Here is a 27,388-nt window from a genome sequence, read left to right as displayed (position 1 = left end):
ACCACGCGGACGAAGACGCGGGTAACAGCTAGTTGAAAATTTAGCTTCACTAAATATTCTTTACAAAAATAAAGTAATGACAAATTGTAGTTAATATTGATTGTCGATCAACATCTATCCATGTAACATACCTACATAACAAGTATGTATAAAACCTTTTTTAAAATTCGTTTATCTTAACACTTACTACCTGAATATCAAATACAGTTCGAACAATCAAAAACTTCTTTCACTTTCATTAGTAGCGTGAGAAAACAAATATTTTCACTCTCTATTTGTTTGTGTTTTCTCACAATCATATCATTACGAACAACTTTATGTTCTCGGTATACACTTCGAATGTTTTCCTTATTCTCCCAGATTACCATAAAGACATTATAAACGAATTTAAAAATGGTGCGAAATTAATAGCAGATTACTTTTTAATTGGTATGGTATATACTCTATTAGAATACGCTCTATTCAATCCTCTTACTAATATTATAAACGCGATTTTTTTTGTATGGATGTATGGTGCTCTTTCAAGTTAGAACAACTCTTTTGAATCCTATCCCACGAATATTATAAACGCGAAACTTTTTAAATGGATGTCTGGCAATCTCTCACGCAAAAACAACAAGGGATTTATATGAAATTTGGTACACAGATAGTTTATAAACCAGGATTAACACATAGGATGGATAGTTTTATGGATCATTTTCGATTTGCAGCGGGCGGGCCAGCGGGCAACAGCTAGTAATATAATAAATATCAATGGAACTACAAAGCAGATAAGTAGGTTCGACACCCAGACTCAGGTCATTTAATACCTAATAATAAACTACATTACATTTTAGATTGAAGTTCACAACAAGGCCTTTGCATGATGGACCTGTGTCCCCGTTCACGCCTTTAAAAAGAACGGGTTTCTTCTCATGAAGTTATCCCGTGACAGGAAGAGATACAAAAAGTAATGTAAATATTTTTTTTACTTCTCTATTTGCATAAGACTATGCGTAACAATAAACCGCTTTACGATACACCGTTAAATGTATAAAATAAACCTATTTACGTGTGTACAGGGCTCTTATCTCCCGTTAACATCGGTACACAATCCGTTCGCAAATTTTTATGCGTAATCCGTTTGCGTCCCAAATATCACGTGTTGTCTCATCACACAAAAATGTCGTAACTTTGGATAATATAAGATGGAACTCTTTTTATCTCGTAATGAACAAAAGAGCTTTAAGTAAATTACATGAAGGTTTTTGCAGTTTTACGTAGGTAATTCAATTATGAAATATGTTAATAAATTATTACATTAAAAAAGATAAAGTAGAAAAAAGCAAAACAAGACAAAAAAGGATTTAACTCAAACATCTACAAGCAAAACCTTGCTCGTTAATTTAAATACTTTCATAACTATAATATTGATAGACTGATTAATTATTACACAAAAAAAGGTTGTTAGAGATAAAACTGTACCTTAATTTGTAAGGTTAACTAGACTAGGACCGTAGTAGTGTCAACTCGCTAGGCTATCGTAAATCAAAGTACCCTATTCAACTACAGGTAAACAGTTGTGTAGATAAGATAAACATATATTTATGTTTTCATTTAATATCCAAAGGAAATTATGTAGTTGTTTGTTAAGATAAGTTTAACTTGTACTTATAATTGTGAATAATATAAGCGTATTTCTATCTCTTAAATAAAATGTCTAATTTAAACCTTATTCTGTTTCGTAAAGAACATTTCTGACTTAAACCAGGAATTTTGTACACAGCGTTATATTCACTTCATTAATTCTTAAAAACGGCAGGCACAAAAGACGATTTAGTACCTATAAAATCGATCAAGGTAAAAGGTACACCAATCGTCCCAAATAAATCTGAACTTATTTTGAAAAAGTTCTCATAGCTACTAGACTGATAAAATCTTTGAATCAACAACAAACTATAAAATTTTCTCATATAAAAAAGAACTATAACGACCGGATATCAAGCCATTAGTAACGTATTAAAAGTAATAAGAACATTTCAAAAATGTGCACAGTTTCCTCCATGCGTGTCCTACATTAGTTCCTATGCGACTACACAAGACTGGCCGTTCACGCGACACAATACCTAACAGCTTCTGCCTAAAATGGTATGAAAACAGCTATTTTTTTTATCTTACATGGCCGTGTGAACTAAGAACATGTTATTTATTTAAGTCCAATCAATGCCGCTCGTTAGCGACTTCGTTGAGTGCCGATATTTTGACGGATAAGCTGAAAACAAAAGATTGCTTTGTATGGGTTTTGTGTTGGCGAAAATGTTTAGTTAAATGTGATGAGTTAGGTAGGTATTTTTATAGGTTTCTAGAAAAAAAAACGAGTCCCTACGTATCACAATTTCCTTATTCCTCCGATTTGAAGGATTTTCATAAAATGATCTATGGTTTTGTTTTAGTTTGACCAAGTTTACTTTTCATCCCTTAAATTAAGTAAACTAAACTTATAAGGCAGAAGAACGTTTGCCGGGTCAGCAAATGGTAATCAAATATTTGTTTTCAATTTTTTAAAAGGTCATATTTATAGTGCAAGGTAACCTAAATGCCGCTACAAAATTTATCCATCTAAATCTTAAATATTTTAGTACAAAATCGATCTATCATCCAATCCCTTGTCCGGTACGCCAATTAAACGTCAAATATTATAAATTTAATTAAAACTCATCAATTCAAAGATTTCGCAAAAGCCTTGTAAATTATGTAGCAACATCTGTGCAATACTTAATAAATATCCGGTAAAGGCGTTTGACATTTACATCTTCTGATGTGTGGTCATTACGGCTAGTAATTATGGTATGGAATAGAAATGCTGATATTTTTGGGGTTAATATGTTAGCATATTTGAAAATGAATAAATATTTTCTTAAAGATGGTAGCTTCAGGATAGAAGTACATGATTAAACGATGTTGTGTAGAACTGAAAAAAATAATTCTTGTTTGCAGTTTGAAAGATTAGCATCTTGTGTTGTGAAAGTTTTTAATATTTTGTTTCAAAACGTGATATATAATTTCTTATATGAACAATGAACTTTTTTCCCTTGTGGGTAGTTGTGACAGATAGACGTATTTTTATTTCTCCGTAATTTAATATTTATTTAAAATTAGAAATTCTACTATTTTCGTAAATACATGTATTGATTTGGCTCTTTAACTCACCTTCGCTCACTTTACTGCAATAATCACAACATTTCCTAAACATCACAAGCATGGACAACAAACTTGCACAGAGCGTGGTTGATTTGGAGAAATTCTTCAGTTCCCGTATGCAGGAGTACGAAAATAAGCTTCTGAAGGTTGCTGCTGGCAGTGCTCCTAAACATCCTGACCTGGCTTCGCTCTCAACGGAATTTCTGGAGTTCAAAAGTTTTGTTTGTCAGACACTGAAACTTCTGAAAGCACAGACTGAGCTCCTTTCCCGAGCCCTGGACAAACATGAAACTGCTATGCGTAAGAAGATCCTGCTGTTCCACGGTGTTCCAGAGAAGACCAACGAGAAGCTCAACGAGACTGTCCTGGACGTCGTTGTCAAGCGCATGAAGGTGGATGATGCCTGCTTGGACATTTTTGAGGTTTGCCACAGACTTGGTGCCTCACAGGGTAAAACCAGGCCTGTGCTGGTACGCTTCAGGGATATGGAGCACCGTCGTGTTGTCTGGGACAACAAAACCTTACTTAAAGGCACAGGTATCACAATATCTGAGTTTCTCACTAAGACGCGACATCAAGTTTTTGTTGCTGCCCGGAAACATTTTGGGATAAGTAGCTGTTGGTCCGCGGAAGGGAAGATCATCGTCCAAGCGGCAGATAAGTCTCGTCGTAAGATCTCCAATATGGGTGAGCTAGATGATCTCATAGCATTGTTTCCCGCTAGTGCTGATGCAGGGACTGCTGGAGGAAGTTCGTTGCCTTCAATGCCTAGCATTTCTCCACAAGATGCTGCCAAGAAGACGAAGACGCTGAGGAAGGCGCGTCGCTAAATGTATATTTTGTCTTGTTTTTCTTTACTACTTTCCGCTTTAACCTTCTTATTTTATAGTTCCTTTTCGTGTGTTACGCTTTTTGTGAGTGCTAAGTCGGTACTTTTCGACCTAGTTCGGTTTTGTTTTTATTTTAAGCCGGTAGTTAGTTTTTATTTTTACATTTCACTTCACATATTGTTTTAGGTTTGGTTAGTTTGACAATGACAGGTCAATTTGACGTTTTGTTGTCACCCTCTTTCTTTTTTTTTTTTTTTTAAATATAATTTGTAGTATGTTATTCTCATATAGCTGACTGATATTTGTCCTTATACTTGTGTTGCCGCCTTCATTTATTTATTTTTGTATGCTGTTACTCTCTTTTTCTGACTGATATTATTAATTATTTCTAGTGTTTACCGACTCTTTGTGTGTGCGTGTATTCTCTTCTCTTCTTACTGTTTGTTTTACTCTCTAGCGAATGGGTGAGTTAAAATGGCCAAGAGTTATTGGTAATTTATTTTTGTTTTGTTAGTGTACTTGTATTTTATATTTTTAAGTTGCGTATTTTTATTTATTTATATTAATATTTTATTGGCATATTTTTATTTGAATGTCTATGTGTGATTTCAACTTAGACGATAGTTTTTTCTCTTGCTCTTCAACTTCCAACAGTTTTGTCAGCGCTGATGGCGACTCTTCTGCTCTCTTGACGTTGGGTGATCAGATCTCCTCACTTCTGTCGCCTTATCCTAATAATTTCAACATAGCCCACATAAATGCTCAGAGTGTTCCTGGTCATCACTCCGACCTTCTGGCATCTATTGACAGTGCGCACCTTGACGCTTTGTTGATTTCCGAGTCCTTTTTGAAACCTTCGCTTCTGTCTGCTCACTATGCCCTCCCTGGTTTTGTTCTGGTTCGGAACGACAGAACGGGAAAGGGAGGTGGGGGTGTTGCCATGTACTTGCGGGCTGATGTCCCGTATAAGATCATCAGTGCTTCCCCTTCATTATACTCGGAATCAGCAGAGCATCTATTTCTTGAAGTTATCCTAAATCACACAAAGATACTTCTTGGAGTAGTCTATAGTCCAAACCTCCATATTAATTACTTCGACATGTTAGATTCGCTGTTGAATGATTATTGCCCGTTGTACGAGCATATAGTCATGATGGGTGATTTTAACACTTGTCTACTGAAGGATGACAGTCGAGCGCTTAAACTTAATTCTCTTCTTTCTTCTTTCAATCTCAGTATTTTACCTCTCTCTGCTACTCACCACTTTCCCAATTGTACTCCTTCCTTGTTAGATCTTATGATTGTGTCAAAGATCAGTAATGTTTCTTTTCACGGACAGCTAACTGCTTGTTTTTCCTACCACGATTTCATCTTTCTTTCTTACAGGATTCGTCCTCCTAAGCGAAAGCCACAGTACCTTTTCCTTCGGAATTACAAGGGCATTAACTTGGAGGCATTGACGCGTGATGCTGATCTCATTGACTGGACCTGTGTGTTGGAGAGCACCTGCATCAACGAAATGGTAGACTGCTTCAACCTTAAATTACTACGTTTGTTTGACAGCCATGCTCCCATTCGTCGTGTTAAAGTTAGGAATATTCCGGCTCCCTGGCTCACTCCTGCCATTAAAGAATTGATGGCTAGTCGGGATAGGGCGAAGAGGAGGCTGAAGCGTAGTCCGTCTGAGCGCAACCTTATTGCTTACAAAACTTTACGTAACCGCTGCAGTCGAATGTGTAGAGATGCTAAGAGACGCTACTTCCACAATTCTCTCGATAATCGCAGCTCCTCCGAGGTTTGGAAATTCCTTAAATCGATTGGTATCGGCAAGGCTGAGGCTACTTATAGTGGTGACACTGACGTGTGTGCTCTTAACAATTACTTCTCCTCTCCTCCAGTTCGTTTGGCTGCACACGTCAGAGCCAGTACATTGAGTCAGCTGGCCAGTCTGCCGTTGCCTGATTGTCCTCCATACGAGTGGTGTGCTGTGACCTCCGATGATGTGAAGAAGTCTATTCTGGCAATTTCATCTAATGCGGTAGGTAATGACGATATATGCTCTAGAATGATATCCCTTACTCTTTCCTCTGTCCTTCCTGTTTTGACTCATATTTTAAATTTTTCCTTATTCTCCGGTTCCTTCCCTGATCTGTGGAAAGCAGCGATTGTCATTCCTTTACCCAAAATTGTACATCCTGCTGCTTTAACTGATTTTAGACCCATCTCAATCCTCCCTTTCCTTTCCAAAGTTCTTGAGCATTTAGCTCACCGTCAGTTGTCTGCGTATATATCCAGAATGGACCTGCTGAGTCCTTTTCAATCTGGCTTTCGGCCTGGTCACAGTACATCAACAGCACTGCTGAAGGTCACCGAAGATATTCGCCTTGCGATGGAAAACAAATCTCTCACCTTACTAGTTCTTCTGGACTTTAGCAGTGCATTCAACTCTGTTGATTTTGATATTCTTCTCGGCATTCTAAAATCTATAAACTTTTCCCCTTCCACCCTAAGTTGGTTTGATTCGTATTTAAAAGGCCGTTCACAATGTGTCCGCCTTGGTAACCTTACCTCTGGCTGGTGCAATCTCTCTGCTGGTGTACCTCAAGGTGGCGTTCTCTCTCCTCTCTTGTTTTCCATTTTCATTGACTCTGTCACAAAGGTCATTTCTTCCCACTTCCATCTCTATGCAGACGACTTGCAGCTTTACAGACATTTTCCCTGTGCTGATGCTGAAGCTGCCGTTGCTGCCATGAATCGTGACCTGGATGCGATTTGTGATTGGGCGCAGTCCTTTGGACTACAAATTAATCCCAGGAAGTCTCAGGCCATGATTATTGGCAGCAGATACATGCGTAGCAGGCTAGATGTTGCGTCACTACCACCACTGTGTTTGAATGGGGTTCAGATTGACTACGCTAATTCAGCGAAAAACTTGGGTGTTACTCTTGATACCCACTTATCGTGGTCAGCTCAGGTCAATGAAGTAAGTCGCAAAGCTCTCTATACTTTTCATACGCTGAAATGTCTTCAACAGTTTTTGCCCTTGAAAACCAAGATTTCACTTGCTCAGACTCTCATACAACCCATTATAGATTACGCTGATGCCTGTTATTTGGATGCCACCGAGGAGCTTTTAAATAAACTTGAGCGCTTGCAAAATCTTTGTATTCGTTTTGTCTTTAATCTTAGAAAGTATGATCATGTTTCTCAATTTCGCAAGGAACTCAAGTGGCTCCCAATTCGTCTTCGCAGGAACACTCGCATTCTGTGTCTTTTATTTAATATCCTTTTCAATCCTAAATCTCCTTCGTACCTGCGGGAACGCTTCTCCTTTCTCCGCTCACCTGATGCGTCCTGCAGGACACATCTCAAATCCTTACTTAAAATCCCTTCCCACTCCACTGATTACTACTCCTACTCCTTCACCGTGCACGCTGTACGGCTATGGAACAATTTGCCGCCTGAGCTGAGGAGCTGCCAAACTGTTGCTTTATTTAAACGGAAGTTGAAGGAACATTATCTGTCCTTATCATCATAGACGCATATAGTATTTAGTGTATTTATATATATTTATTTATTTATATATATATTACATATGTATTTAGGTTAATGTTAGTAATTATTTTTAGTTATAGCTTCTTTCTTTTTTGTTTTTTACACACTATCTGCATCTCTTCTTATTCTAACTCTCCCATAACGGGCCTGCTGGAAGAAATTTCTGTTGAAATAAGCTGTGCCTATGTACTATGTGTTCTATCTTTCTTCTTTTCTGTATTCTGTGTGTGTATCTGTGTACATAAACTATTAAATAAATAAATAAAAAATGAGTAGGTTCTTACATTTTTTGATTTTTTGTTAAACCTCATAACGTTATCATGCATATAATACAATCACTCTCCTAACTACAAATATTTTCTAAAATTAACACGTAGACGTGAGTAGCAAAATGTACCAACAGCCGTTAAAGCTAAACTTTTTATTAGCCTGCAATAAATAATAGGCAAGAATAAGGTATTTAAATATTACTCTATAAGACCCATACAAAATAATGATGTTTATAATGAAAACTAACTTCTTTTAAAAACATAACAAGCGTCGTCGTTGCATTTAATAAAACTATTCATTAATCACACATGGAAGCGGTTAGGTAATTGCCACACGTCAATTACACAATTATACAGCCAGTTAGCATGAAGATAAAGTTTATATCTTAACTAATAATATAGAAAGAAGTCTGAATGTCCGTGTTTATATATCTGTTACCCGTTAATATCCGAGGCCAGTTATACACGCTAACTTATAGCTATAAGTTACGTGTATAACTGATCATCATTATTATCATCATCCACAGCCTTTATCCTCCCACTGCTGGGCATAGGCCTCCCCTTTTTCGTGCCAATTTCTACGGTCCTGTGCTAGCCTTATCCAGACTCGACCCGAGACCTTTCGTATAACTGATAGTCGCTAAAAATTATTTAATTATAGAACCTAATTAGTATAAAGTCTCTCAGTATCTTGGTAAAGCTCACGAAAGCAATTATGTAAGTTAAATACTTAGGAAAGACTGTGGTAATAAAATCAAGCGCCAAAAATTTCAAGAAATAATAAAAAATCTATATGCCTTTATTAAACTGGCTGGGACATAATAAAAACTCTTTTTTAATTTATATCTGTTGACATTCGCTTTTTATACCTGTAATCTTTGAACTGCAAGGTGTGAAATTGTAAAAAAAAAACTATTTTAAACTTAACGACACAATTAATAGGTCTTCTTTTAATTAAGATGTAATAACGTCGACTATTTTAATGTTTCACGCCAGTTTTAATTATTATTAGGAAAATTCTGAATAGGATTTTAGTTTTTTTTTCCTTTACGGCGACGCCGCGGACTTACATTAGTTCAGCAATTGCGCCAGCGCATAACGTGGTTTAGTAAAAATGAGGCGATCGTTACAACATGTTGTGAGAACATTATATTTTTATTAAGGAACCATCTTTTATTAGCTTGGAGTAGCTGTTCATCTATTGTTAGCATGATATTCCCTCTTTTGAATACAAAAGTGATTATTTTGGTTAAAAAAACCTACATAAAGAGTAATATTTGACTATGCGGATAAATTTTTCACCCTCATTCATTGAGCCCGGACTTTACTTGGTGTGGTTATGCATCGTATATAGTCCTATCCGTATATATCCATCCATAGTCGTAAGTTTGATTCCTGCCCGAGTTTCAAATTGGCACTTTGTACTTAAATTTATTTAATTACCAATCACATAATTGCTGGAATAAAACTCCAACAAAAGTCTCCTTAAAGTTGTACAAAAACATCGCAATGAAGTTGTAATTTAAGAAGTCATCACTTTTTTTTTAATGTAGAGCATTTTACATTTTGTAAATGATTCTTATCATTTACAGAATGTAAAATGCTCTACTTTAGCCATATGTGTAAAGGAAAACGTTTGATTGCGCACTCTGTGGGCGGTTAGCGAAGAAATTGGCGCTAATTATGAACTTTAATTGCTTAATGCTGTATTCAAGCCGTCTTTATCAAATAATGTGAGGTTATATTTAGGCTTTTAATAAAGAACTGCGTAGGACGTTTATTCATGAACAAAAAAACATTAAAATGCTTCGTATGGGTGACTTAATGATTGCTGACCTTTTTGAAAACAATCGTATATAGGCATACATTTCCTGATACCATATACCACATGATTAGAACTATTAAGAAAAATAAATGACTTCAATTAATGGAATTAAAACTGTTTGGTCTATCTTTTTATAAGGTTACCGATCAGTTGATTAATTTATGCGAATTTTATTAATCTTTAACATTTGGAAATCCGAATGATTAAATTATATTTTTAATCACCTTTTAACACAATCAATGACCATCAAAGGTCATTAAATCTGATTCGGATTATCTCATTTTGATTGAAATATGATTAAGAGAATGGCTTAAAGTTCATTATAATAGGTTAAAAGTAATTTATTGATGTAATGGTTATTAAATAATAAATCTTAGCATCAGTGTGATTCTTTTCAAGTTCCTGTTTCTGTATATCGAAAGAACAATTTATTCTCGTCAAAATAATGACAACGCCTGTTTTATAAGAAAAAATGTATTATATCTTCCAAAAGGTTTTAATAATTTAAAGTATAAACACTTTTAAGGAATTCAATATCAAATGTTTTTAACATTTTATTCTAAAAAAACTTCAAACTCGTTTATCGAACTATATTGGAATAATTTGATCATGTGAGGCTTGCGTGACCCGGGGACCTGATCGAAGCCGACGAATAATATAATTTAAATTAGTGAAATATTAGATGAAATGTTAACTTAAGTGGTAGAGTTGAAATCCATAAAATTGAAGGTGATTCAATGTGGTTCTACGACACTTAAGTTCGATAAAAAAAGATTAAACGATTACTTAAATGTAGTCTTAGCTATTTTTCTTATTAAGGCACATTCGTAAAAGACTAAAACTATACTATTGTATATTTTTTAATTTTTTTAGTGCAAAATATTTTTTGCACCAACATTGTCTAAAACATCTTCTCTGATCACGAAATCTCAAAATTATTTTATCGCGAATTAAATTACAATTAATCTTAATCACTCAACTTTCACTTACTCAGTTCGTATTATTTGCATAAATCAACTATAAACACGCAATTTAAGCTAATTTGTATTAGCCTGGCGTAGATCAATTAACATGTGTACATGCTTAGACGACAATTACCTGCTAATTAATGTAACACGTTCTTTACACACGACAATATGTCCAAAGTCAAAATTTAAACGCAACAAACCTCGGAGTGGAAACAGATGACGATCGCGACAAGGTCGGCTTCTTCCCCTTAACCATCTTATTCCTCAAATCCATTTTCTTCCAAATGTCAAAATATCACCAATAATAAAATAAATAATAAAAAACAAAACACAAAGGCACGTCCACTCACAAACTTCTGACACTGGCAACTAGCATATTAATTAGAACATACTATCGCAATATAATTATCATAAAATTTCAGGTTTTAGCCTTAACGAAGTCGTTAGAAACGAATGCAATGTAACATTGTTGGCAAATCTCTACTTAAACTCCGTGGCTATTCATATGAGTAAGAAGGACAGCGGTAGTAAAGAGCGAGAGAGTGAAAGAGAGGGCGATGTGTCGTAACTAGGCTGTCGTAAGCATGCTTCTGTTAATTAAAATATGGGCTTAAGTTGTAAGTGTATCTTTATTCGCGGATTGACGTGGATAGAATTAATTTGAAGATGTTACGCGGACTGTTTTCTCACGGAAGAAACAATGAGATAGTTTTATAGACAAAATGTTTCGAATACAGTTAAAGTGTACAGTCATACATGATAATCTATGTGAACTTTAAAAGGTAGTCATTCGGTTTGTCAGCAAAAACCGAAAACCGAAATTGTTAGGAAAGGCTAGGATGAGAATGATGTCACATACACCTACCATTATCACTATTGGTTTCACAATTTTAATCTTTCTGTAAAATTTTAAGGGTGGTTAAAAGTAAGCATAACGTTTTTTTCTTTTCCATATTAGTCATCCACATACCACGAACATTACTCATTGATCATTTGCAGCCATTAGAACAATTCTAAAACTAAAACATATTAGTGTTTAATTTAACTATAATTACAATTAGACCTCGCTACTAAAACATACCTAATCACAACCAAACTTTTAATATTATGACTGACATTATCGAAACAAGTTATAGCGATTAGCATTGCAAATACAATTGAAAGGTCGTCAGAATTACGGCTCTATGCTACATTCCATTGCTTTAAAGAAGGCACGAAAATAATAATGTTCAAAATAATAATCTTCATCAATCTCCTGCCGTTATCCCAACTATTATTTGGGGTCGGCGCAATGTGTCTTCTCCTTCCATACCTTTCTATCTGACGTCATCTCACAAGAAACATTCAAGAAATAATAATGTTGCCATTCATAAAAGTTTGACTTATGACGTATTGGTTCGAAACCTGCAAAACAAATATTGGTGTGACATACAGACGTCTAAGTGTCTGCTTTTCGTTATGATTTGAATATTTCCGACATATTTTGCAATTAAAAACATTCGGCAGGATACTCATTAATTTCTTGAAACAGGTGAGTAGTTTATAAAACAAATATGTTTAAAAATATATTGCCAACATTTCATTCTCATTTTTGTAAAATTACACTTTACTCAGCGTATCGCTTTTCAAAGGTACTCGTATACCGCCCACAGATTCAAGTTCACATTTGGCGAGAAATATATGGAGATAGACTAATTGAAAAGTAGGAAGTGTTGGTGATCTGGCATATCTAAGGCTGCGACTATATTAACAGAAGAATAAAAATATACGTTATATAGTACGATAAAAATGTTGTGTAAGTCTGAAATAGTTAAGAAATACTTTGATTACTTGTGCATGAAGTAAGATACATTTTGTTTAAGATAGTCTAAAATACTTTTGGACCTTTTTATTTATTTTTAATTATATACCTAAGTAAAGTAAATAAAGTAATTAAAAAAAAGTATGTCTTTATTCAGAACTGTTAACAAAGTACCTATTTAAGAATAAGTTGAGTCTCATATTACCACAATCATAAACTAAAAAAAAATATTTTATCAATTATTACATTATCAACGTGTTGGCGAATGATAATTAGGCAGATATTCTTTTATATTTTTTCTAATAAATCTCTTCTCCTAACCCACTATGTCCCCACCATAATTCTAACAAATAGGAGCCAGCTCGCGATCCCTGTCACAGATTACAGGCGGCAGGCTTTACCTTAAGACGTGATTGTAAATCTAGTTATGCGATTTGAATATTCTACGGTACAGTTACTGAAGGAAATCTAACCCCTATCTATTATAACTGTAGGTAAGACGAGAAGCTACGAAAATGTATCTTAACAGCTTTGGAATAAAGGCTATATATAGTAAACTGTGGAAGTATCATAATAGTTTTACTGCGTTTCATATTGTCATGACACCTTTATTGCGTTGTTGTCTTCTGTATAAGGTCTCCTAAGGAAGAAGAATGAATAGGGAAAACTGTTACTAAGACATTTTTTACGTCTGTTTGTTGCTCTCCTCACCTAGATGTCTTTGATGGTCCGACATAGCTAGTTATAACATCTCAAAATAAAGTTCGAAGTTAAGTAATGATTGATAGGGTCTAGAATTTGATGGGTGAACCATTTTTTTAAATTTGTTTTTTTTTTAGCATATTTGTACCGAACAGTCAGTGTTGCGAGTCCGACTATCACTTGCTTGTTTTTCATTCGTCATCTATCATTAGAATAGTTTGAGTAATCATCTAGGGCACTAATGTAATCTTAGTTAATGATAACTTTTTTTAATTATATCAAAACCACAATCAGTAACAAAGCTATTTGGAAAGTTTTTACAACAAAAAGTGCGTAATTAAAAGATTGTGTAACCGTGTATTATATAAAAAAAATGACGACTAATGTTAATTTACGTCAATTATAGTGTGAAATTATTTAATTTCGTTCGCAATTGGCAAAGCACTTTGTCATTTGTAAAAATATTTTTTTTTATGTTAAGAAAATGTCGGCCATTTTAAGTTACATTTTTGTTTCGTTACGTCTACGTTGAATTACCTATCTATTACAACATTTTATGGATTGGCGTCAGTTGACTGTGTCAAAAAAAACAAACGCAAAATCTATTACACTTCACTACGCAAGTAGATTAAAGTTCTTTTACTTATTAACAGGAATTACTTCAAGCAACTTATGCGGTAACAAAAAAGGCTATTTATGTAATAAAAAAATGATATAATTTTTCTTTACGACTGTATTTCAAAACATATAATATTACACTGCGTTACTATTTATTGTTAAATAAAGTAATATTTTTTGCCAATGATTACGCGTACTCTGATATTTTAACTATTGTGGAAGTGAGACAAAGCTACGTGCTGTGTATTACGCTATCTTGCTTTCTCAAGCAAAGAAACCGCTTTTAAAATAACATAGTATAGGCACAGAATCAATAGATGTTCAAAATGAAGGATCTAATCTATACTAATATATAAAGCTGAAGAGCTTGTTTGTTTGTTTGAACGCGCTAATCTCTGGAACTACTGGTTCAAATTGAAAAAGTGTTGTTTCTTATGTTGAATAGACCATTCATCGAGTCGAAGGTTTTAGGCTATATACCATCACGCTGCGACTAATAGGAGCGAAGATACAATGGAAAATATGGAAGAAACGGGAAAAATTGTTCATCTTTGAGGGCTTCCGTTTCGTGGATGAAGTCGAAAATATGCTTAATTTGATTTGATCCCTTCAAGAATCAAACTTTTTGTTAGTCTAGTGAATAAAACAAGATTGATGCAGTTTTTTAAATTATCAAACCAGTTGTGAACACATAAATAGATACGAAAATAATCCTCCTTGACAAGGTTATGCTTTACCGTATGTAATAATAATGTAAAACGTGATGTTATTTCATTTTTATTAAAGCAGTAAAATAAATCCGCAATTTTTCCTTAAATAAAATATGCTGTTATATCTACGGATGGAAAACTATCTTTATCTACACTATAGGTATATCTACGGAAATTTAATTAAATTGTGGTGTTTTAAAAATAAATAAATTAAATCCTCACTTAAAGATTAAATATATTATTGTATAAATGAAGCTTTTTGAAGCAGATTTCTAAAATTGCAAGTAGACCGTTTTTGGCATAATTTACAGATTTAATTATTATTAAAAAAGTAATAATACACTCCATTCACTGTCTTTTGATCAATTTATGATTGCGAGACAAAACAAAAAAATACGTGTCCATACGGAAACTGAAGGAAAAATGGTCATCATCCCTGTGGTGATATTCTCTTAACTCTAAATAGGTCAAAGAATCCTATTACCAACGGGTAATACGGTCTAGTTCCGAACTATTTGAACCGCATTAGAAGTACACTCGTGACCGAACCGTTATGACACGTGGTTCGCATACGTAATGCGAGCTATTGATTCCTATACTGACTGTACCGTTTTGCTTTTAATGTATTTATTTAACATAACTTCACGCTTTTGTCACTAGGAAGGTAGGTAGAGTTTGAGGAGGAGAAGGTTGAGAGGAACAGCTGTGTTGCAATTGGGTGCCATGTTGCCAATGTCATTTCAATGAAAGGAAGAGAGATAAAGAGAGTTTTGTATCCCACTTTGCCAGATGAAGCTTAGCCCATAATCGGCAAGTACCTAAGTACTATAGCACTAAGTTAACTATGAAAATGGAGTTTAAAAGTCTTAGTTTATTTGAGTTCAGTTTGATACAATATTAAAGGAATAAAAAAATAAAATTTCATCATGAACTTAGATTGTGTTGTTTGCCGACAAACGTGCAATATCGCTGAATCACGTAAACGTATGAGAATGACAGGTGACAAAAACCTTCGTCTTATCAAAAAGAAATGTCATTTCCATACACACTTTCATTTATCTATACTAATATATAAAGCGGTAGAGTTTGTTTGTTTGAACGCGCTAATCTCAGGAACTACTGGCCCAAATTGAAAAAAAAAAATTGTGTTGAATAGACCATTCATCGAGGAAGGCATCTTTAGGCTATAAACCATCTCGCTGCGACTAATAGGAGCGAAGATATAATGGAAAATGTGAAAAAACAGAGCAGGTATAAATCATAACTTATATCTTCTAACCACGCGGACGAAGTCGCGGGCAACAGCTAGTAGTAAGACAAAAAGCCATTTATGTATTACTTTGCTAGTAAGCATCTTACTCTCGAAACAACCTTGATATACATTGACATATCATGATGAACATCACGTGTATCAATTATATTATTAGTTGATTAAGTATTACCTCAGCCGATGACAGTACACAGAGATATTTACAATGGGAACTGTATAAGAATGTCGCGATGTATGAGCTCATACGAGTAACACAAATTGTTTGTCATGTGTTGGGAAAATGATTATGTAGAGCGGTTTGTTGTTATCAGATTGATTTAGAGAAGTATGGAAAGAATGAAGATCACGCGTTAGAAAGTATAAGTTGGAGTGTTATCTTTTGATATGAATACATGTTTTCTAACGTTTTTTTCAAACAAAGTACAAGAAAGATAGGATTAAATTAAATAAAGTAATAATATTTACGTTTTTCTTCGTAGACGTACAGAAAATCGTAATTTTCCTCTATGGTCCAATAGATATGTACGATGTGTTTAATTAACTGCATTAAAAATATTGTACGTACTTTTTAAAACAGATATGATAACAATCTTCAAAAGGTAAAGAGGTTACTTTTATTTTAATTACACCAACACGTCGTACAAGTCTTCTGTGACATGTTACGTCTTAATAAATTCGCATTGACCTTTATCTGTCGCCTACAGATTTTGTATTGAATTCATTGGTTGCGTGAAAAGATTTAAATAAAAACCTTTTTGTTAACATTTGTTTGAGATGTCTTGCAAATATCTTGTGGCCCTACCACCTACTTAAAGTAAGACTAGTAGATGTGTGAAAGAGAGGTGGTTCTATGCATTGTATAGCGCTGTCTCGCTTTTACTACTGTAACAGTCGGTATAGATGTGGTGATAGCTCCTCAGATAAAAGATAGTATCATTGTTTAACACGCAAGTGATTAATCTCAATGTTGTTTGGGTGTAAATCTGGTGGATCTATATTTAACTTGTCAGGTCTTATTTTTATATTTTTTGTTAAAAAAGTGTGTTAAACCTTTTTCACGCAAAAAGTAATATGGCTAATTTTAAATACGCCTTCATAAGACTTAAGGTAATTACTGGCAACTACGACTACGCAAGACATACACTTTTTTGGATGTGTAGCTCGATTAAAAAATATTCTCCAAAGGGTAGAAACCAAATAAAAATCAACGTAGTGTCATCAATAAACTTCTAGACGCCGATATCCTGTTAGATATCGCCTCATTTTTATATATAACACAAATTTCTCTTGATTAGCATGCACAGTGCATTCTAACACGTGTGTGCGTGTGTGTGTGATTGTCACGTTGTCACGCACACATAAATTAGATAAGGATTCGTTTTGTAATGTTTGTAAGAATGACTGTGCAATCTGTTATATGTAGATATTTTGAAATATCACTGAATTATTGTAATGCTTTTTAAATTAAAATTTAGTTCAGTGGTAATTTTCATCATGATTTTTATAGGAAAAACTTCAGATACTTTTTAATTAGTTTTTCTAGAGACTAAAACTTTATAAACTTATAAGCTTCCTAAAACAAAATCATGACTAACATCAAAATTAATTCAACTTCCATCCTTAATATCACCTCGTAAAAACCTATCAATGCACTTGTATACGCATCTGTACTACGAAGTACAATCGAACACAAAAGCCGTTCTAAGAAACGAACATTATGACGTTTATATTCGAAGTGCATCGTGTATCGAAGGGCTTCCCTTTGTCGGCCATTTTAGTGGCATTTGGTACTTCCTTACTGTCTATAGTTGTTACCAGGGTTCTAAGAAAAGGTGATAGGTACCTGAAACAAATAAGGGGAAATTATTAGCATTTTATTTATCGATAGCAGGTGTTATTTTGAGTGACGTTTCCTCAAAATTTACAACTCATATGATTTATATAGAGCGCGGTGCTAGGGAATGTTATGAATCAATTGGATAAGTTTTATTAAAATGGTATTTTTCTACTTCATTAATTATAATCTCCTTTTAGGTAAATGTTTACTAAGAATCGTTACGTCATTACAAATGTTCCTTAAAGATATTTTTTCAATGAGTGTGGTTTATATGCGTGAGAATATAATAATTGCTATGTATCTACTGCATATATTATGACGCAAGAGAGATAGAGAAGAAATATCTATTTTGTTAGTCCCGACGTCTATTAAGGACGGCAAATCACTTGGTTTTCCTTTGATACCTATGTGTTTTTAAGTCATATCTAGATAATGTGTTATGTTCAAGTAAAACTGTACCAAAATCTAAACACTGCTTTTAAAGAAAAGTTTGTGTACAAAGGTTAATCATTAACTTTTTAAAATTATACCAGAAAAAAACACATTCAGCTTTTTTCATTTCTTATCTTACATTTCACCATCAGCATCCAATGAACTATATTTTGTTTTTTGCTAAAGTTTAACAAGATTTATGAGTTTAACAACAATCATATATTTCATTTTCTTTAACAGTTTGAAGTAGGAAACATCGGCGCACGTCATATAAGTGTCGTATGTTTACACGATACTTTTGTGTCTTGAAATATCGTAAATAATGTACAAATAAAAACATCAAATATACTAGACTAGACACAATAAAAACAGAGCCACTTTATAGTAATAAATCTTTGTATGTAATTATGCAACGATGCATCGTAACGAAATTTATACGTTCATGATTTGATCACGGTACTTTCACAAGCAGGCACGAATTTGGGTGACGAAAATAATAAACATTATCTACTATGATAATGTTTATTATTTACACTACATTATCATATACTATACTATGATAATGTAGTGACTTCAAGAGGTTTGGATTGTGAATGAGATTTGTTATTTACTTAGACAAAAATACATCACAGCTGTAGCAGTGTATGTTAGTCTAGAATTTTAGCTCTATCACTGAGTTTGCTGAAGACATATTTAATGAGGGATCTTGTTTCGAGTTTTTTTAAAACACTGCATTGAATTTAATTATACACACTAAACCAAAAATAATTTTAGGAAGACACCAAATAAATACGATATAATCCTTTTTCAAGACAAGATTATTCACTAAAAGTCATTCAATATTATTTGTCATTCGTTTTGACAGCTAAATATCCTAAATCCCTCTCTGGACTTACATCAAAATTGACGCTTCGGTTACAAGCCGGCCAATTTAAGATAAACAGCTTATCTAAACCCGAAAACAGTAATCAGGTATCATCTCGAATTATTACTTGTTAATTCTTTTTTTCTTTTAATGGTATCCATCACGCTTCTTGCTAGCAAATGATTTATAGATGGACCTTGTCAGTGAAATCTGAACTCTGTGCATAGACGTATAAGGTTGGTTCTTAATTAGAGGTTATTTGTTAGATGTTTTTGAATAATAGGTCGATAAGTTTGATGTGTGAGATCAATCAGGCCGTGAAAGTGGGTTCGATTTCATTTGTTTGATGTTTTTGTTTTTTTGTTAAATGATCTTAGTTGCGACCACTTAGTGTTTTGCTTTTATTGCAATATATTTATTGATTAGGAAATCTTTACCTTAATGTCCAGTATCAATCACTTTCATAAAGAATTATTGTTACGTCAGAGATTTCTTCATATATTTATTGGGCAAAGTAAATTACTGAATTAAATATTGATGAAAACACAAGCTCTGATAATTTTAAGAGTCAACATTGATAAGAAACAATGCATTGCTTTCCAGTCAAACGACTGAGAAAAATATCTAAACTCCATGATTGCAGAATTGCAAGACGTAACAAAATCGAGTAACCATGGCAACGCCAAATGTTTACCATCTCTGCTGTCCCCATTACGTGGTGAAGCCGAGTCATTCACCGCAGTCACGAGTCATGACCCCAGTTAGTTCCGGCGGACACTTCCTATGATTGACATTACTTAATAAAACTGTATTGAGTCATCGATCAGAAATGTTAACTCAGTAAAGGCTGTATTGTGCTGACTGAAATATATCTAGAACTAGCTGTCTTGACGAACTATGTAGCGCCTAACAGTCGACGATAACGGACCAAAAGAATCATTAAAAAAATGTTTTTTGCAAGTTTTCCATATTTTATCACCGTTTAAACCATTCTTTCAGATTTCCACGAATATTTCAAGATCAAAATAAGTCGGTTAAGCCGATCTCGAGTTCTCGAGACTAACTAACAGCAAATCATTTATTAGACATGTTTGGCTGAGGTAATTTTCAGATTCAAAACATCGTGACTTAACCTAAACCAAAATATTTGATTTTACATACACAAAGAAAATATTAACTGTCAATGTTTTATAAATGAAAATCAACATCGGGTTTCCAGCTCCTATCATAGCGAGGTAAAGTAACACAAAGATTCTTTACCTTTATCTAAGTACCTGAACCAATGCAGTATAATTTATCTTCATAAAAAAGTACACCAACACTTTAAAATGTCATCTTTACTTTAAATAAAAACATACAACTCTTCTTAAAGTGGTAATTTCTCATTCTTCAAAAAACGCCCGCGTTTTATGCTTCATACTTACAGTATTGTTGTATTTTAATGTTATTAATAAAACATCAGCGCTTAAGGCTGACGCAACGGACGGATGGACGGACAACTAATCCCTCACTGACAAATCGAATGCCCTCTCAAAGCCGATTAATAAATCATTTTGAAGTTTCGGGAAGAGAGATTGAATTGTATAAAAACTATGATGAACTTTTTGTTTAAAATTATAAATAAACATTTCTATACAAAAATGTTATCAAACTATTTTTTTGTTTGGTCTAAGACATTTTTTTTTATATTCAGTCAATAAATTATTGCATTAATAAACAATAGGCATATTGTTACATTTCGCGTTAAAGATATCGCTGATTTCCATTTGGCAATAAATTTGATGTTCAGAAATTATACTAAAGTACACTATTTCAGAGAAAACACGTAAAATATTGTCTGAACTAGCATTATAAACGCGAAAGTTGATGATTGATGGATTATTTGTTACTCAATCTTGCCAAAACAGCTTAACGGATCTGAATGAATTTGGCACATGTAATTTATTACCTATTACAGCACTTAGCCTTAAAATTCCGATTAAAACATTGTTGAAACTGGGGGGTTTAGACTGTTCAAAGAGACTACCTTTTGAGATAAGTCTTTTGAAGTTGTCGGCGCAAGAAGACACAATAAACCGCGTAGATTGGCGGTTCTCTTTCAAGTGGACTGCGAGGGTAGCCGAGTGGTTGAGGTCACCACGCTAAACCCCATAAGCGCGATATGTCCAAAGTTTGATCCCCGAGTATGACAAGCATTTGTGTGATCCACGAAAGCTTGTCCTGAGTCTAGGTGTTTTTGTGCATGTGACCTGAATGTTTGAGAAATCGTCTGTGACCTTTGTGCAGGAGGCTGTTTTTATTTTGGAGTCCTTCTAAACAATATTTCAAATATTTCTATAGTTCAAACAACATAATATAATACCTGTCTGCTCTTTTGACTACAGCTAAATCTTATTACCAAATAAACTTAATATCTTTGATCATAACTTTGCGTAATCAGTCCATTTGGTTCGCGGTTTGATATAACAAGAATGATACGATCTCCTATTAAGCAAATGAGTTTTACACGATTGGAACATTCAGTCAATGTCTTAGGATATTAGGCTGAACGTGAGTCTTGATAGCACATCAAAATCGATAAGCCGAACCGTACAATTTTGTAATTTAATGTCAAAAGTCAATAGGTATTATGTCACTGTCTCGCAAAGTTACGTAAATGTGAACCCTTCAACTGTATTTTTGGTTATTGAACATAGCTGTCAAATTAAAGATATCAGTAGCTTATTGTTTGTTTATTTTCTGAGCCTCTCGGTTTCATTAGATTGATGGTTTAAAAAAAGATATTGACTGTATCTCACTATTGGAGCCCACTGAAAACATAAGTTAGCAAGAATCAAAACGATAATTATTATTTCTAAATAGTTACGAATTGCTTCGTTGACTTATTTGTATTTATGAAGCATTTGAGTTTATTTTATTGTTGTTACCATCATTTTAAGTAAAGAGTACTTTCATTTTAAGTTAGATAATTTTAAGTATTCTCCAATATAAACTCAACTCTTTGCATGTTACCCAACAAAAATTCTTGACAATGATATTTAGTAAAATTCGAAATGCAACAATGATATTTTTCAATAGATAGATGAAAGTTTCGAAATAAACGTGACACGAAACGATGGGAACTACTGGCTATTGATCAAACGCATTCGTCGTGACAACGTGACATTTGTCAGGTTTTTTGTCGGTCATCAGGTCGATATTTATCACAATAAGCTTTGGAATTCAAAATGAATGACCCTTTCATCGTCAATGAAAATTGGTAGTAAAAATCAATGATTTTGTGATGATTTTAAAAGAAAGTATCAAAAACTCTTTTTTAACTGTAAAACATATAGTAGAAGGGAACTGAATGACTGCTCGAACAGTCGACAGGTATAGTCTCCACGCCTAACCCATTGCGCGCGACGTGTCGCCGATTCGATGCCCTGTGTGTGTGATGCCAGAAACGCTTATTTAAATCCTTAATGTGGCATTTTCTTTAAGGGGAAGAATGAGGTACATTATTTTTCTTTTACATTTGATACAATAGCAATCGTAAGGGTAATGATTCTTCACAGATTTTATCATAAAATTTGGGCAGTCAAAGAATTATTTAAGCATCTAGGTACTGTATAGTTTTAGCAACACTTTTCGAGAAAAAAAGGAAGTAAAATGGCAATAATGATACTATTTACGTAATTTTAATGCACACTATTACACGCTAGTTGAACAACCCAAGAAAATAATTAACTACATTTAATACGCAATAAAATAAATAATTACCGCTTACACATTTTTTGACTTTCATGTAAAATCGAATAACAACTGCAATTTCAGACTGTATTGTGACATACATAAGGTTTGAATTTATTTGTACATAAACTTCATTTCTGTTACGGTCTATGAGTCCATACGGCACGACATTTGTGTTTAGACGTGAATTTCTCTACTTTTCTCTTACTTTCGAAGTTGAATAACCGAGGGCAACGCATCATATAATTACGTCACCGCGTATGAATATGTATCAGCTTATTATATTCAAATTATGTCACTGTAATGTGCGATTTCACCTCATTTAAGTGTTTTTAATTTGAGCTAGAAACTGACAGACGGTCTAGATAAACTGTGATGGTGTTAGTGTGTGTATTAACGGCTGTATCTTGTGAAGGGATCAGCTCAGAGGGTCAATATGTTATATATGTATACTAATATATAAAGCTGAAGTTTGTTTGTTTGTTTGTTTGAACGCGCTAATCTCAGGAACTACTGGTCCAAATTGAAAAATTATTTTTGTGTTGAATAGACCATTCATCACAAACATAGCTCAGGCTATAAACCATCACGCTGCGACAAATAGGAGCAAATAGAGCGGAGAGATACAATGGAAAATGTGAAAAAAGACAGGGCAGGTATAAATCATAACATATATCTTCTACCCACGGGAACGAAGTCGCGGGCAACAGCTAGTATATTATATAGTTATAAGCTTGCTTAGAGAGGAAAACCTAATTTATTTTCAGGTATCAAAATAGAGAATATTTCACTGTTTATCGATTATACAGGTAAATGCAATAATTATTTTGTATATTTCAACCAACTTCATACATCATTCACATAAACAAAAACTGTTTTCAAGTCACAGAATGTGCTTATTATAGACATGAATTAGTTTCAAACCAGCCTTTATTTAAACCCACATTACCCAAAACACAATAATTTATATCAGCTTAGGATTCGTCTATACCTAATCATGTTACGATGTAGTTATAGTCCTTATTACTGTAATAACAAGTCTATTGTATCGTAGCATGTCAACGAGAAATCAGAACTCATTTGTTTTGTACTGGGTCAAGGCGAATATCATATGTCAACCGCGATACAACCTCTTTGGATCTAGAATGACTAAACATAGCCTATGCAACCTTTATGCTAATACGGTCAACTACACATTGTATTTTAAGAAATGCTTGATTTTAATACGTTTTGTCGTCTAAAAGTAGGAGAACTTTTATATATTTAATAAAGGTTTGCTCAAGTACTAGGTACATATTATTGTTATTAAATAAAATCGTTATTGAATCTCCCTCACAAAAGTTAAGTTATTAGGTAATAAAGGAGGTTATTTTGTTGCGTATTTGTTTCTTAAAATTAACATTTATATGGTTATGTAGTTTCTTATTTAAAATATATTATAGAGTTCCTGAAAAAATAGAAAATGTATAAGCTTTAATATTAAACTAAGGCTCTGCCTATTCTTAAGAAAATAAAGACAGCCAAGTACCAAAGCATTTATAATTACTGTGATGTCCATTGATCAACAAACCAAAGTAATCGATTAAGTTAAAAGAATCAGTCACATGTACAGTTAAGATTTCAATCAAATCAAGTGGCGTATAAAATTATTACAGCCCAATCAAAAGCTCATAAAAATAACATTTTATATCTTTCTCAATATAAACGGAAGTATTTTAATAACCGGACGTAAAGCCTTACGAAAGACAGACTGACATTTACAAATCCTATCATTATTATCCTACAGATGATTGAGTGTTTAACACCAATATGGCAATATGGGGACTGTTTTTATTAAAGATATTTTTAATAAAAATTAACCTTAAAAAATCGATTAAAAAACTTATAAAGTGTTAATTAATCATGCGTGCAAAACACGTGGTGGAACGCGGAACTGTCTTTAACCACACTAAAGACAAATATTCGACCAATATTCCACCAATATTGGCACCAACAAAAACAGTTCGATCCATATGCCACAAACCTTGGTTCCAATATTCCGACATATTAATTAAAGTGTCCGATAGTAACATTCTTTTTAGTGGCGGAGGCCGAGACAAAGGTCGTCGGGTGGTGCCAAATTGAGAGAAACAAGTTTTAAATGTCACACACACGTAAAATAGTCCGATTAATTATGTTTCGATTGAATCGTACATTTATATTGTATGCGTGTGTGTGTTACATGGCAACCTACAACTTTTTTATTTAATACTAGCTCGCTTTCCAGACTTCATTCGCGTACATTGTTTTTATTCACTTTCATCGATTGCAATGCTGAGATTACTCGATTACTGGTATACTTACTATCGATTTTTTTGTAAACACATATTTCTTTCGAATTCATTATTTGATTATGTTGTCTTAGAGGCATTAAGTAAATAGTTTTCCCCATAAAGCAATGGTTTTTAATAGACAACTGTATAAGAAATTTAAAAATAACATCAGAACATTTCAGTATTGTTATATTCTTTTTCAGAAAAAAGAAAAAGATTGAGGTCTACTTTTAAAGTTGCATAACGTTTATAATCGTAAAAACAATTGAAATATTAAAATTTAGAGCAAGTTTTAATTAGTAAAAATTAATTATATTAAATAATTAATATTTCAAGTTCTTTCATTTCCTGGTTCTCTAGTTTTTATATGGCAAGGTGGTACATAATTATGATCTACTTAGCAATGAATACCAAAAAAACAAAACAGCTGTTAACAGCCTATAAATAAATGCTTAATACTACATAATTGGTCCATTTTCGTCTCATTATAAGTAGTGAAATAATTCATAAATTCTGGATACAAAAAATATAGTAATAAGTTATTATTTCAGATCTCTTCCATTGTTATAATATTGAACGAAGTCAGCATTTTCGTAAGCACATACTGAATAAAATAAAAGAATAGATCGTAACACAAAAAGCTATCGCGTTTTACATTCAATAAATACATTTTACGAAATATATTTAATTTATGTATTTAAATCAGGAATATATATTATAATTCTTACCCCGCATTAAAAGCATGTTTTCTAAAACTGTATTCTTTTGTTTAAAATATATTATGATATCTATCACTTAATTTATTTTAATGTTTAATTATTTAAAAGCGTGAATAAAGTTACCACTAATTGGATTTTTATTGGCAATAGTGACATCGTTTTTGTTATAATCATTTGTTAGCTATTTAATTTAATTATTGTATAAGTTATGATCGACCAAAAATGTGGAAGATATACCAATAAGGTTGAAAATCATTTGCGCGTCTTAAAACAATATATTCCTTTTCAGCATGCAAATATTATTCTGACAGCTACTAATTTTAACCTTTTCATCATTCTCATTTTTTTTTCAAAGCTGTTGTCGAAACCTACCTACCTAATATTGTATTGTTTAAACTTGAATTAACAACTTAACATATTTTAGACATTGCAATTAGCAAGATACATACTATTACAACACATATGACTAATGTTTTTTTTTTACCGTAATAACTAATATTTTTAATTATGACAGGACTTAGCGGTGTTTTCGCTATTACAAAAAAGGTAACTAATGTACAAAGATAAGTCAAAGAAATTTCTCATTCTTATTTTTTATAGTACGGTTAGCAATAGAAGTTGCTGAAGAGAATGATATTAAAAAACAGAACCTAAGCAAATTCAATGAGTTATTATTATTATTAACACCTTAAGTACCTAAATATCTAATCTCAATAATACTTATCCTACATATCAATAAAAATACTAGCGCTTTGAAATTATAATTGTTTCAACCGACTTGTTCTGCTGACTGTACTAGTATTAAAATATTAACAATTATTAATCACATCTCATTTTATAAAAAAAAAAACAGTTTATTTTTATCCCGAGGGCTGACTATGAAATCGAATAGGACAATAACTTTCTTTCTATTTAGACAAAACCGGTTACAACTAGTGTAGTCCAGTTTAATTATTCATTTGATTAATTACAATCGAATGGGCATTGCGTTTCGATGCTCCGATATCGGCTTCTAATTAATTTTTGATATTGATATGTGCACTTGTGGTTCGATTCCTAATTTAAAAATAAAAAAGGAAATTAAAGAGATGGAATTTTTGTTTGCTTTTGTTTGAGTGTCAAATATCTATACTTTTTTTTTTAATCTAGATTGTCGTTCTTGTTCAATTAAAACCTTAGTTTTCATTAATTTGTTTTGAATGGTTATTTGTTTGGTGCCTATTTCAGAGTTTTTCATGTTCTATTTACATTTACTTGATCAGTTCTAGTTTTCCTCAAAACTATTTTATAAAACTAATAGAATGATAAAAATGACCGTACTTACTAGATTGTTTATCTTCGTTGCCTTTAAAATATGCCACTTGGAAACAAAGGTGTTTAATAAAATACTAATAACAAAAGAAGGTGCGTTTTTAATTATATCCAAATCTAAATGTCAGACAAGTTAACAATACTTAAAATTGGATGTAAAATACACATAAATCTTGACTAACAATAGCGTGGGCGCAATTTATACAAAGACAGTCTTTTTATGTGAAAACTAAAATACAATGTCTCTAAAGCTGATTGTGCCTTATCAAAAATATATTGGCAACACATTAATTCATGCAAATTATATTTTAAAATAAAATGACATATCATAAACAAATTTATTCTATCACGTAAAGCCCTCGTGATGATATTCATGCGAGATTATGCAAATTATTCCGCGGTTCGAATAATTTCGATCGGTTTATTGACGTCCTATTCGTACGAGACAATTA

At 33.1% G+C, this 27,388-nt stretch overlaps 1 protein-coding gene across 4 annotated transcripts in view; it reads right to left on the bottom strand.

Annotated features, from left to right (window-relative positions):
• The window catches only part of LOC113502131, a 194,204-nt gene that overhangs the window by 79,080 nt on the left and 87,736 nt on the right, over nt 1-27,388 (bottom strand). Inside the window, exon 1 of one of the 4 annotated variants that reach the window (XM_026883512.1) lies at nt 3,190-4,552. The exons of the other annotated variants lie outside the window; for them this stretch is intronic. The gene's annotated coding sequence lies outside the window, so the exon portion shown is untranslated. Of the gene's footprint in view, nt 1-3,189; nt 4,553-27,388 lie in introns of those variants that run through there. 4 annotated transcript variants of the gene reach the window in all.

Source organism: Trichoplusia ni, chromosome 16 (assembly GCF_003590095.1).
Source record: "Trichoplusia ni isolate ovarian cell line Hi5 chromosome 16, tn1, whole genome shotgun sequence".
Lineage (NCBI taxonomy): Eukaryota > Metazoa > Arthropoda > Insecta > Lepidoptera > Noctuidae > Trichoplusia > Trichoplusia ni.
This window is presented reverse-complemented; position numbering and strand designations above follow the sequence as displayed.